The sequence below is a fragment of the Gracilinanus agilis genome, chromosome 4 (assembly GCF_016433145.1).
Source record: "Gracilinanus agilis isolate LMUSP501 chromosome 4, AgileGrace, whole genome shotgun sequence".
NCBI classification, from domain to species: domain Eukaryota; kingdom Metazoa; phylum Chordata; class Mammalia; order Didelphimorphia; family Didelphidae; genus Gracilinanus; species Gracilinanus agilis.
In genome coordinates, this window is record NC_058133.1 from 380,287,153 (window position 1) to 380,301,400 (window position 14,248).

Consider the following 14,248-nt stretch of genomic DNA (forward strand, 5'->3'; position numbering starts at 1 on the left):
CTTCTACTATACTTCTAAGTTGCTTGAGTATAGGAATTGCTGTTTTTTTCTTTTACCTTTTTATCCTCAGCACTTAGCATAGTAATAGTTGAAATGGTTGTAAAAAAATATCTAATAAAAAATTGGACTTGGTGATCTCTACTATCATGTAAAAATTGTGTTTGAACTCCAGGGTAACATATTATTCACTAATTCCTATTCTCATTAAGAAATTATTGCTTTTCTTTTCCAGCTCATGGTAATTCATTTGCTATTGTTGGACTGTCTTAATTTTGGGAGAAATTTCAGCACCCTCTTGACTGGCATGCAGTCATTGTCATGCCACAGAATGATTACATGGAGTTACACCAAAAACAGTATGGCTACCGCTTGGATTATTATGAGAAAAAGAGAAAGAAGGAAAGCCGTGAAGCTCATGAATGTTCAAAGAAAGCAAAGAAAATGATATGTATAAAGGCCAAACTTTACCCTAAACAAAGTCATGCTGAGAATATTCAAATGAAAAATATCAAGATGCCTGAAAAGAGAAATGCCAGGTGAAAGAATGATGAAAAAAACTCCCCAAGGAGCAGTGCCTGCCTATCTGCTGGACAGAGAGGAACAATCCCAAGCAAAAGTCTTTCTAACATGATTAAACAAAAATGAAAAGAGAAAGCTGGTAAATGGGAAGTGCTGTTGCCAAAGGTTTCTGCCTAGGGAGAAGCAGAAGTGTTAAAGGTTATTCCTATAGGAGAGAGGAAGAAGAAGGCTTGGAAGAGAATGATTACTAAAGTCTGCTTTGTTGGGGATGACTTTACTCAAAAACCACCAAAATACAAAAGATTTATTAGACCAATGGGTTTGTGTTTTAAGAAGGCTCATGTAACTCACCCTGAATTTAAAGCCTCTTTTTGCCTACCCATACTTGGTGTGAAGAAGAATCCCTCGTCATCACTATATACAACTTAGGGTGTCATTACCAAAGTTACTGTCATTGAGGTGAATGTGAGTGAGCTGGGCCTTGAGACACAAGGAGACAAAATTATTGGTGGAATGTATGCACAGGTTATCAACAGTCCAGAAAAGGATAGATGCATAAATGCTGTCTTGCTTGTTTGACTGACTGATCGAATGGAATTCTACATTTTTGCTACTTATTAAAGACTCTACAATATATCAAGGAAATCACAATAGGTCTGTTACTATGGTAAACAGTCACAGATCATAACTTTCCACCAAACATGATTATAAATGAGATCTACTATTCGTTTAAGTAAATTCTATTTAGACAGAAAAAATTCAACATTCTTAACTGAGCATATTATATTGTTTAGGCTAGATAAGTGCTGTCAAACTCAAAGCTGCTGGCATCCCAGCAGCTGCATATTGACTCAGAAAATCGCAAAATAACATTATCTTGTATTCTATTTTTATTTAATTTTGCTAAATATTTCCTAATTCTATTTTAATCTTGTTCATCCTAACTTGAGTTTTACCCTTCAAGTTTGACACCTCTGGGCTACATGATCTCTGAGATTATGTTAGCTTTATGAGGTTATTTTGGTTTAGTTACCTTATTTAGAAATATGAAGAAGTAGACATTTTAAAATACAACATAACTCTGTGTAATATAGATAGGGACTGGCACTGTGATTTCACTGCTACTGAGTACACTCAGGCTACATAACAACCTCTACCAATGCAGCTCAGCATTTTCTTTGAAAATTGTAGTCTCAGAGAGTTGCTACAGCACTGAGAATTTAATTTCCTTGATCTGAGTCCCACAGCCAGTATGCATCAGAGATGAAACTTGAAGCTAGGACTTTCTGCTTCAAAGACCAGGTCTTAAACTATCTCACCACATTATCTATCATTTAATAATACAAATAGTTATTGTATGGATTCAGATATTTAATGCTGCAGATCAAATGCTACTCCTGAAACAGGAAAGAAATGTATAAAGCAAAAGCCCATTATTACATTGCTAGTCTATCAAGTGGGTAGTTATCTGTTTCCCCAATACTGTAGCTGGAAGGGAATTCTAAATTATACAGAGCCAACAGTCCTAATTCAGGATCTATGTGGCTGCCACCGTCATGAGATTTGATAGGCAGTTTAGCATACTCTGGTTCCTTAAATTCCCACCATTTGAATTCTTCTTTGGATTTTGAAGCATCTTTGCTGTTAGCACATCAGCACAGATTAGTTTATCAGTCTGTCACCTTATTCAGAGAACTACAGCCTCGCTATCACCAGAATCAGAATCATCCCTATCATTCTTAAAATCATTAACACATATTTTTTGAATTGACTATTATGTGTAGGGTAAACTTTATTAGAGACTGAATTTCAAAGAAATGATATACATTTAATTAGTGAAGGAAGACTTGGAAATGTTTAAAATATGTCCTGCTTCTTCAGGCCAAACCTACATAAGCCACTAAAGTGAGGAATACTGGGCAGGGAACAAAGATTTTTTAGGCAAGATATCTGCAAAGGTCTCCTCTTAATAGGCAAAAGCAAATATGTATTTTTAAAAAGTCTCTCATTTCTCCAGAAGGCCTAATCCTATCTATCCTTTAGGATTCCATCTTCTCTGAAAGTATTTCCTGATTTCACATTGGCCTCTCCCTATGATGATCTTTTATTTTACTTCCTTTCTTCATTACTTATTTTCATACAACCCAAGTTGTACACTTTTTAAATGTATAGTTTGTCTCTTCAATGAAATTCTAAACTCCTAGAGGAAACTGACTAGTTTTATTTATTTACTCATCTACCATCATCACTACTATTAGTGTTAACAGATAAAGTTCTTTAAAAATACTTTAAAATTTCATCATTTTTTATTAAAGCTAAGATCTTATATTTGAATTCTGGGTAGATTATGAAATCATAGAAACATTAATCCTTATGGAGGCCTTAAAGATACTCTTTTACTTTTGTTTTACAGATAACAAAAATGAGGATTCCTGAAATTAAAAGGTTTTGTCTAAGCTAACATAGGTTTTCATATAAACATTGTTGAGGAATTTTCAGTGTCATCTCAATTCCCAGAGATATTCTTATCACTGGACTTCTGTGGGGAGTGCTTGAGGTAGTTAAACATTGTGAATATTTGGAGTAGTGAAGCCCACATCCACATGAGAATCTAATACCTATGCCTTAATGGCTCTTTAAAAACTTCCCAAAACCTTTGCTGTCTATTTTATAGGAGTACACAGAGAGCCAAATTCACTCCAAGGCTATGGGAGTTTTTCTTAGATGGTGATCTATATTTAGAAGCTGGTGGTTTATATTTAGAAGTGGTCACCTTCCTATTTCTCTTTAATAGCAATTGGAATAATGCCAACTATCATGAACTGAAAATTCTGCAGTTTTTAAAAATATCCTAGAGCAAATAAAATTTTATATAGTCCCAGGAAGGTACCAGCAGGGGAACATTCTTTCTAAGAGCTAGCTAGATGGTGTAATGGATAGAGTACTGCACTTAATATTAGGAAGATAAAATTTAAATATGACTTCAGACACTTTATATCTATGTGATCCTGGGCAAGTCACTTAATTTCTTTTAGCTTCAGTTTCCTCATCTGCGATTAATAATAGCACCTCCTTTCCAGGGTAGCTATCAAAATAAAATGAGAAAATATTTGAAAAGCACATAGCACAGTGCCTGGCACATAGTAGGCAATATATAAAAGTAGTAATAATTGTTGTTGTTCATTATTCATTTTTGAAGAAGACCAATGACATCATGATAAATAATGTCTAGACTTGCACATGAATTAGATTTTAATGAGGCAGTTATTAGTTTCACTCTTTCTTCCAGAGCTATTGATGTCCAATGAAAAAACAAGCCCAGTATGCAATGGATGACCTTGATATCTTCATTGTCTTACTAAGCTCTAAGCACTCCACAACACTTGCTTCAGCCATCTTCATGATCATCAGAACAAAGATGTCCCCTTAGATCCCTAAGGTTTAAAGCCTGTCAGCTACCCTCAATCTGATTTATTTTTTAATTTAAAAATTTTATTTAATTAATTGATTTAGAATATTTTTCCAAGGTTACATGATTCATGTTCTTTCCCTTCCTCCCCCCCCCCACTCACCCTATAGCCAATGAGTAATTCCACTGGGGTTTACATATGTCCCTCAATCTGGTTTAGCTCATCTGCTGAGATAGTTTTACCAGAAGGCAGCTACTGTATATGCTACAGCTTCTTGGAGACACAGGTGAGAGTTGGGTAACAGGTGGACACCAAAGTAATGTGAGAAACCCTGAAAAGGGTTTGGCAATCCCTCTCACCAAAGGTGCTAGTCTTCCCTGAACACAGTTGTAGTAGTAATAGTAGTAGTAACAGCAGCAGCAGTAGCAGTAGCAGTAGTAATAGTAAAGCTATCACTTGGCTAGAAAAACTTTGAATGATTACCTTTGCCCAAGTTCTAGGTAATGACTATGGAAACAGGTGACTCCACCAAATATTTCTAAAAAAATTGAGGCTTTTAAAAGTAGAAAACAGTTGGAAACAAAGTGGATGCTCATCAGTTGTGTGAGAATTAAATAAGCTATGTTACATAAAAGTTACAAATGTAACAAAATATCACTGCTCTAATAAATCAAGACTATGATGAATACAAGAAAACATGGGAAGACACATGAATTAATGTAAAAGGAAGGAAGTAGATCCAGGAAAACAGTATACTCAATGACTACAGCAATTTAAACTAGAAAAATAAGAACAAAGCAATAGAAACTGAATGTTATGAAATAATAATATGATCAAATTTAGTCCCAAAGAAGAACTATGTATAAGAAGGCTCATCATCCACTGATTTGCAAATGTAGGAGACTACGTGTATAGAACACTGCCTGCAAGTTCTTAGAAGTACTAGACAGTTTTGTAGAACGTCTTTATTTTTATCTTTTTTTATTATTTGTCATAGAGAATGGTTCAAGGTTGGGGGAGTGATGGAGAATATTAGAAAATATAGGTGATATGACAACAAAGAATATTTTCTTTACATTTTTCTTTGTTTGTTTAACATTTAATAATATTTATTTTTTAGAAAAGTTAACATGGTTACATAATTCATGCTCTTACTTTCTCCTTCACCCCCCGACCTTCCCCCCCCCCATAGCTGATGTGCATTTCCACTGGTTTTAACATGTGACAACAAAGAATATTAATAAAATTTATTTTGTAAATAAGAGAACTAAAACTCTTATAATATGATAATGCTGAATTACTCTCCCTTCTCTCCACCATCCACACAATTCCCTAGGTCAGTATGTTATGCCTTCTCTTAACTTCCATGTGTGTCCCCAAAGGAAGCCTTTTTGAGACTTCTTTTCCCATTCTAGGATATTTCCTGATGTTCACTAGAAGCTGTTTTCATTTTCATAAATATTGTAAGGTAGGGATGGAGAGAAGAGCACAGTATAATTTGCTCTGGCCTCTTACCAAGCCCAGCCATTCCCCTCCTACTCCACCAGGGAGATCTAGCTTACTTTAAACATGACACGGGCTTCTGAAATACCATCCAAACATCATTTGTTTTTATAACTTTAACTTGGTGATTTCTAAGAGTGGGAGCTCAGATAAATGTGTTTTGTTCAACAACAACAAAAAAAAAACCCACCACATCACTTTCATTTTTCATTTCCTTATTATTCGGGAGGATTTTATTTTTGACTAAGACATCATCACCATCCTCTTCCTTTATATTTCCTTACTTCTCTTTCTTTACCTCTTCTTGCCCATAGAGTTTTTAGCATTTTCTCATCGTGTGCAGAGCATAATGTTGAGAGTTGGTAATTAGTTTAGATTTTATCCTGTGTGAATTTCATGATGTAGTTCAACAGATCTTTTCAATTTATGCTAATTAGCTGCCCCAGGTACTATGTAATTTGTGGGTCAGACCACTGTCTAAATCAAAGTTCAGAAGCCCCCACTTAAACATTTATTTTTACCAGTCAGCTAGAAGACAAATTTATTTCACAACAAAAGCATTTAGCTAAATGTTGAACTCATTCTTACACAAATACATGCATTGAGTAAGACGTATAGAAATTGTGCCTGAGGAATACCCTTGTATATAAAAATATGTGGTCAGGGCACCTTCATGGAGGCTGCCTCTCCTAAACAGGGACCATCACAGATAATTCTTTCACTAGATATTTTTAGCCTTAATTACCACTATAGATTTTTCGAAATGGTTAAAATCTCTTCCCTGAAGAAGGTGGGGTCTTAGATTGATAATGTACTTCAGCTATAGTTTTTTCCACTGAGATACTATCTTTAGAGCCACCTGCTATTCTACTGGAGGTGGTGTGATTTGGAGATCTGCTTAGTCTTCTCATCCAGTAGATATGAAGTCTTTCCTCTTCAGTGAAGTTAACTAGAAGTTAGCAAAGACTCAACTAAGATCAGGTCTACCCTTTGAAGTTTTCTTAACACTTATTGGACTCTTTTTTCTCATTAACTACCCTCTACTGCCTCCCCTAAAGATCTCAGTTCAATTGTCATCTGTTTATTACACACATATATACACTCAGTGACATTTGTCTTGAAATCTCATAGGAAATATGAATGTGGATGAGCATGTATGGCCAAGGCACCTCCATAGAGGCCTATTAAGAACATATTTTCATTATTAATTTTATCATACCTGTTGGTTGAGGTAATCCTCAGGGTTCTACTTTCTCAAAGAGAAAAGAAGTTGAGTAATATTATGTTAAGAAATTGTTTTTACCTCATTCACCATACTCTTCTGTTCCATTCAAAGGCTCTGCTACATATAGAAAGCTGATTAAGTTGGAGACTCTGGTTTCTTCAAGATCTCTTTACAACACAGAAATGTAGATGACACATAACTTGCCCAATAATACTGGACCCATGGAACCCTTGACCATGGAACTTTCCTTGGTTTCTATATGCATGGAACTAGAGGTGACAGAGCAATTGTCTCCAAAGAATATATCATTTGAAAAGGATTGACATGAAAATAACAAAACCAAATCATTATTGTTTACAGAATCATATAGCTAAAAGATCACTTCACCCAACTTATCGTTTTCCTGATTTTTTGAGGAAAATTTCCCATTTGAGTAAAATGAGAAACAAAGGCATGAAACAACCTATTCAACACTATACAGTTAGTTAAATTTAGGACTACAATGATAGTCTCTTGACTTTTAGCCCATCATTCTTTCTTTTCCCCAGCATCTCCTTATGGAACTAGTCAAGTAATATGTATGTGAAAAATTGATAATGAAACCTTAAAAAGCAGAAGTAAACACTGAAAAAAAGGCATTTGATGCAAAGAACTTTGATTCTTGTCTTGGATATCCCAACTAAGTAGTTATATGAACCTAAGCAGATCATCTCTTCCCTTTGTGCTCACTTCCTCATGCCTAAAGTAAGGGAATGGGGCTAGGTGACCACTAACATCATTCTAATTCTAACATCCTATGCATCTACGATTTTATGAAAATGTCACATTTAGGAAATAGAACTAAGGGGTCCATTATGACCTCATACTCAGTCTCTTCTCTACCTACCAAGTCTGAGGGGATGGTTTTTAATTTCAATTTTTTAAACTCTCAGAATTAATTAGCTGAATCTTCCTGCCTTACCTTCTCATCTATGACATGGATCAATAATGGGAAGGGATCAACATGGAAAGGTCTCAGGTATCCTTACCTTAACCCTAATAAATCATAGTAGTTTGGGAATTACCTGGTTCAGCAAGGCCAGGATCTCCTTGTTCATTTTTCTGTCCTAGATCAACTACATAATAGAAGAGTTCAGCACTTTACACATGATGATCTGGCTTTATATGAAACAGGATTTTAAGTTTCAAATGTGAAGTGAACACGCCCTAATAGGTCATATTGCTTGAATATGTTGGGTTCTGGCAAACCTTTCTTAAAAAGGCTGGTGGCCAGACTTTCCATTTCCTTTCTGTTTTCCCCTTTAGAAGAACGTGACTTGTTTTTTTAGATGTTCTCTGGTTCTGTCAACTTCAGAGAAAAAGCAGGCTAATATATAGCCAACTTCTATTTTCTCCTTGATATTAACATTATTCTTTTGTTATGTTATCATTATTATTGTTGCTGTTTCTTTTTTTAGGATGAGATCTTCTTGGTTCTCTTTGAGACACTTGATCTTTTGACCTGCATATGTTTTTCACATCCACCACATGGCATAAAACCCCAACGTTCAGAGAACAGGCACTTTTTGACTATGCTGTCTTAAATAGATACAATAAATATGGGGAATCTGGGGGGGAGGTACATGTTTTTTAGATACCCCCATAGATCACTCTAATATTCCTTTATATCTGTGACTACATCAATGTGGGCATTCTTTCCAGTAATATAGATTGCAATCCATCCTGTGTGATTCTCTATCACGTCCTCCCATAAATTCACCAGAGGAGATTCACATAAAATGCTTGGGATGGGGCATTCGTGAATTATCTTGGCAACGAATGGATACTAATGGAGCAAGCGGGTTATCCCACATTTTTACTATGTGACCAGCCCATTTTTTAAAAGCATACATTTCTCTGATAGCATCTTTTGTGCCTCTTTTCCTGAGTAACTCCTCATGTATAATGTGTCATAGCCCATTTATGCCCACTGTGTGCTTCTCCAAGGTCATTTGTGTGATCCTTAATTTCAATACTTTGGATATATGGGGATTAGAATGTAATTTTTTTTACAATTTATAGATTCATTTTGAGCAGTTTGTACATAGAAACATAATTTTAGTTATAAAACTCTAACAAACATTTACATTGGCCTGGGTCTATTAAAGCCAATCTAGAAGTTTGTCAGTCTCTTCTAACTTTTACTTTGAATATTTATATAAAAATAAAATCTAATAATTAATTACATGGCTTTGATTTAAATTTGAAATTGAAGAGATGCTCTTTATAATATTTCAGTGCTCAGAAATATGACTTACAGTCTTACAATATCACCAGAAGAATAAAAATCCAAAATAAAATCCAGAATTCATCTGATTCAGTAAAGCAAAACCTCAGTATCACTGAACAATACAGCTTGTGCTCCCCTTCTCACACTTCTGATGCTGAAGACTGATAAACCAAAAAACACTGAACAATTGGGAGATGCTTTTCTCTACTTTTTGTATGTTGAAGGAATACCTTTATTACCATTATAGCTACAGTGTAGTCCAAGTAACCTCTCATACTTGCAACATAGAAGAATTTGTCTTTTTATCTATGTCTTTCTGGGGGAATATATTAAAGGTAACAATCTGTTGTAGGGGCCTTCAGAGCACTGGACTTAGTGTCAAGAGACCTGATTCTTATCTCAGTTCTGTCATTTATTGGACTCTGTGAGCTAAGATAGGTCAGATAGCTTTTTAGGGCCTCAGTTTCCTCACCTACCAAATAAGAGGATTTTATTGCATCAATCAATAAGTACTTATTAAGTGCAGTCTATATTCCAGTTGCTATGCTAAGTCTCAGAGATACAAAAACAAAAATGAAATAGTTCTTGCCCTCAAAGATGTTACATTCTATACAGACAACATATATATATATATATGTATATATATATAAACATACATAGACACATATATAAACCAAAAATATTTATGTGGGTGATTAGATGGAGAGGAATCAGGAAGGTCTTCATGTAGGAGGCAGTAGTTGAGCTGGATTTTGAAAGAAACAAGGAACTGATTCTAAAGGGCAGAAGAGAGGAGGAAATGCATTCTACACGTAGTCATCTTTCATTTTCAAGGTCCTTCTCAGCTCTGAGAGGGACTGCCACATGTGAGCCCCCTGTCTTACCCCAGACAGGGGAGGAAGGAAGCACTCTCATTGGGCTTCTGGGCAGAGGGGCAGGCCATGTAAGAAATGTTCTCAGACACACATGGAGAGGGGGAGGGAAGCAGCCCCCTCCAGCATGCTCTGGCACACGTGCCATAAGTTTGCCAATATGGCCCTAGGCACTGTCCTAAGTATTTTATATATATTATGTCATTGGATCCTCACAATAACCCTGAGAGGTAGACGCAGTTATTATCCTCATTTTCTAAATAGGTTTCCCAAATCCTATATGTATATTGTTGGAAATCTGTTTGAAAGATTTTCATTAAGGAAAAAAAGAATGACATTTCATCTTTTAATTTATAAGTATTGTTTTAGCCTGAGATACTTTTGGCTCATTATTCTTTTATCCATGTGCTTAGCTTCCACCTTTATTTCATCTCTAAACTTGATATTAATGTCTTCTGTATCTTTTGTTAAATTACTGATGAGAGTATTGAAAGGAAGAAGAGCTTGTCATAATTAACTTCTCTACAGATTAATATATCTATTAATTAAAAATTTCAGATAATTTTTAAGTGATTAGTTTTTTCTTAACTATGTTTTCCCATTTTGTCCATAAGTATATCTTAAGGGATTTTGTCAAATCCAGAAATTAAAAAACTTCATATATGCATTTTCCCAATCTTTAGTAAACATATCTCACAAAGAACTAGCCTAGACTATGAAGGCAATAGAATCAGAGATAAAGAGATTGAAGCAACTTCAGAAACTATCTAGTTCGAATATCTCATTAGGAATCTGAGAACCAGGCAACTTTGGTGACTTGTTCAAGACAGTAGATAGTAAATTTAAAGAGCAAACTTTAGGAGCAGGAATTGAAGTCAGGTCCATCCATTGACCATCACTCTTTTTAAAAAAACAAACAAACAAAACAACAAAAAAAACCTTGACCTTCCACCTTAGAATTAATACTATGTATTAGTTCCAAGGCAGAAGAGTGGTAAGTGCTGAGTAATAATTGCCCAGGTTCACACAGCTGGGAAGTGTCTGAGGCTGGATTTGAACCTAGGACCACCCATCTCTAGGCCTGACTCTCAATCCAGTGAGCCACCTAGTTGCCCCAGACCATCACTCTTTTAAAAAAAAAATCCCAAGTTTTATTTATTTTCTCTCTCCTAATTCCATCACTTTCCCACTGAGAAAGAAAAAACAAAATCTCTGTTCCAAATATGTATAGTCAAGCAAAATAAATTCCTGCATTGACTATATGTATGTACATATGTATGAATGTGTGTGAGTATATATATATATATATATATATATACATATATATATGTATATTTATGTGCATATACACTTCAGTCTGTGCATGATTCAGCATTCTTTCCACTCTTCTGGTCAGATATGTAATATTCTTTCCTTATTTATACCTCTGAAAATGCTATGACAAGTGGTATAATCATTAAACATTTATTAAGAGCTTACTATTGTGCTTGGGCATTATGCTGAGCACTGGGGAAATACAGACAAGGCAAAGACAGTGCCTATTCTCAAGGAGTCCACAATATAGTGAGGGAGAGAACATGCAAATAACTATGTACAAATAAGATGTATAAATTCAAAAAGTAAATATAAAAAGTTCAGACTGTTTAAATGATGAACAGTCTTCTGAATCCAGTCCTGTCCAGTGCATGCTTTTTCTTCACTATGCATCAATGAATTAAGAAAACATTGACCAACAAAGGGGAAGAGATGCCTCAGATGTGTATGGCATAATAATTTTAGTAGGCTTCCAATGGAACAGTAGTGGCAAAATAGGATTTTGGATCAATACAGATTAATTCTGGGTACATTGCTCTTTAGAAGCATTTGGGGAACTCAGACTATGTCCTATGATCCATCTTTATGATCCATGAAGAATCATTAGAGATAATATCTCTGCATTCAGACTTGTGAATTCTCTATTAGGGTCTTGAGCAAACTTCCTCTGAACTTTAGTTTTCCTACTTTATGAAACTCAGATTATACTTGCCACCCATTTTTCCAAGAGTTATGCGAAAACAAAAATGAAGAAAAAAACCCAAGTCTTTTGGAATAAGGGACACTCAACAAATATGTTATTTATGACTCGAACCTTTTCTCCCGGATATAGGCAGGAGCCCAGTATTCTTTTGTGTTTCTATTGTCATTATGGGGTTTGGAGAATAATGGGAATGGAGTCATGGTGATATGGGTACAGTAAGCTTATGAGTAGACTCAGCTTTTTACCTCTGTTGTAGCCAAAGTCACCCAACCCTTATAAAGGAAAGACTTAGTGGTTAAAAAAAGCAGAATGAGGGGCCATGTTACTGAGGCAATACTGGCCTAGTGCTCTCTGACTGCCAGACACATAGTCCATAGGCATTTTGGTACATATGGAGAGGGGGATGATTTTGGCTTCCCAACATCTGGCTGCACAGTTGCTGTGATGGTTAGAGCATACTCTAGAGCAGCAGAAATTGAAAGGGGAGGATTGAGCCCAATACATAATTTGATTACTGTGAAACTTCTGTTTTCTTCCCAAGTTTGATCAGGAGCCAACTTGATATTATTTTAAAATATGAAAAGTAATCCAGTATTGGGGGATGAGTTTTTGTATTCCATAAGCATGCCTGGAACACATCTTTACAACCAAATTATAAAACCCAGAACCTCCGGGCTTAGAATAATGAATGACAGTGTGACTAGGGAGGTGCTGGCGGGCACCACTAGAATAATAAAATTGCAAATGTTCATTTACTTGGCTTAAGTGAATCAAATAGCAAAGCATCAGGGAGACATATTTATCAGCTGCTCCTGATTAAATGGGGAAATCCTGCATTTGGGGTATGAGTTTCCCTTTGTTTCATGTTGATGAATCCCTCTCCCTCTATTGGTGTAATTTAACTAATGTTTAAAATGTTGAATTATAAAAGTCAACCCTTTTAGCTTAAAGAAATCATTTCCATATATGCAAACTCTCTGGCTAGGACACTGGCTCCCATTTTGGAAAGGGTATATGTACTGCAGGAAGCCTTTGGTGTACTGAATAGGCTATCACAGGAAAATGCATAAATCACCTTCACATACATAATGAGGAGACCAAATCAGCAAAGTGTGATGGACAAAGTCCGTAATCATTCTACTATGTGATCCTCTTTTTAGGGGAGAGAGAAGATAGTCTCTACTTGATAATAGCACCTTACAAAGGGCTGATACCATTGTTCCACGACTAGCACTTCCATCTGGTTCTATACTGACAAAACACCCTCTAGTGATTTCTGGCCTAGTTGGTCAGACGTGTCCCAGTTAGCCCACTTAACATCTGATGTAATGACTTCTATACAATGTTTATTATAAGCCCATAGTTATCCAAGATTTTGTATTCTCTACTCACCCTCCCAGATTTTACTAGAGTTGGTAAAGGACAGAAATCAAGACTTTTGGCTCTGAAAAGCTCAGATTTCTGCCATTTGAGCCACAATTAAATTTCCCTCAATAATAGTTGTCTTAAGACTCTTCCTATAGAGACATAGGGATAAGCCAGAAGTAGAACTGGCTTTAAAACACATTAATCTAAGGAAAAATTCTCTGTGGTCTTGCAAAGGACCTTAAAGCCTTTCCAGACTGATTTCACATTACTCCTCCTCACATGTACCACATCCCTGCCAAACAGACCTACTTGTTATTCCTGTGTATAGTATTCCCACCTTTGTCTTTGAAAAAAAAATAATCACCTTTGCCTGGAATGCTCTCTTTCCTTACATCTCCTCCTTGGAATATCAAGCTTTCTTCAAGATTCATATCAAGTTCTAACTTCTATGTGAACTCTTTCTTGAACACTCCAATTAGTATTTACACTCCCCACAAATTATTTTGTTTTTATCTGTACATATATTTTTCTCCAATCCAATATATTGGGATTTGTTTTGCTTCTTGAGAATTGTTTTGCTTTTGCCTTTGTATGTCTCCAGCCCTACGGTACATTGCCTTGCACATTGTTGGTGGTGGTGGTGTTCAGTCATGTCCGACTCTTCACAATTCCTTTTGGGATTTTCTTGGCGTAGATACCAGAGTGATTTGCCATTTCCTTCTCCAAGACATTTTACAGATGAAGAATGGAGGCAAACAGGATTAAGTGATTTGCCCAGAGTTACACACTAGTAAGCGTCTGAGGGTGGATTTGAACTCAGAAAGATGAGTCTTCCTGACTTCAGGCCTGACACTGTATATATATATTTAATCACCCAGCTGCCCTGCCTTGTTCATGGCAGATGCATAATAAATGCCTGTTGAATTGGACTGAATCAAATTGAATTTTGAGTTAACTAAATTCCTATGTGTTATGGCAACTAGAATTTTTTGGCACAAAAAAGAGCTGCATTTATCAAAAGTGATATTAAAATATACTTCTTGTGACTTCTTCCATGCTGAGCTC

At 35.8% G+C, this 14,248-nt stretch overlaps 1 pseudogene; it reads left to right on the top strand.

Annotated features, from left to right (window-relative positions):
- The first annotated feature begins 318 nt into the window (after nucleotides 1-318).
- LOC123246976 lies at nucleotides 319-1,098 on the top strand (annotated as a pseudogene).
- Nucleotides 1,099-14,248: the final 13,150 nt, after the last annotated feature.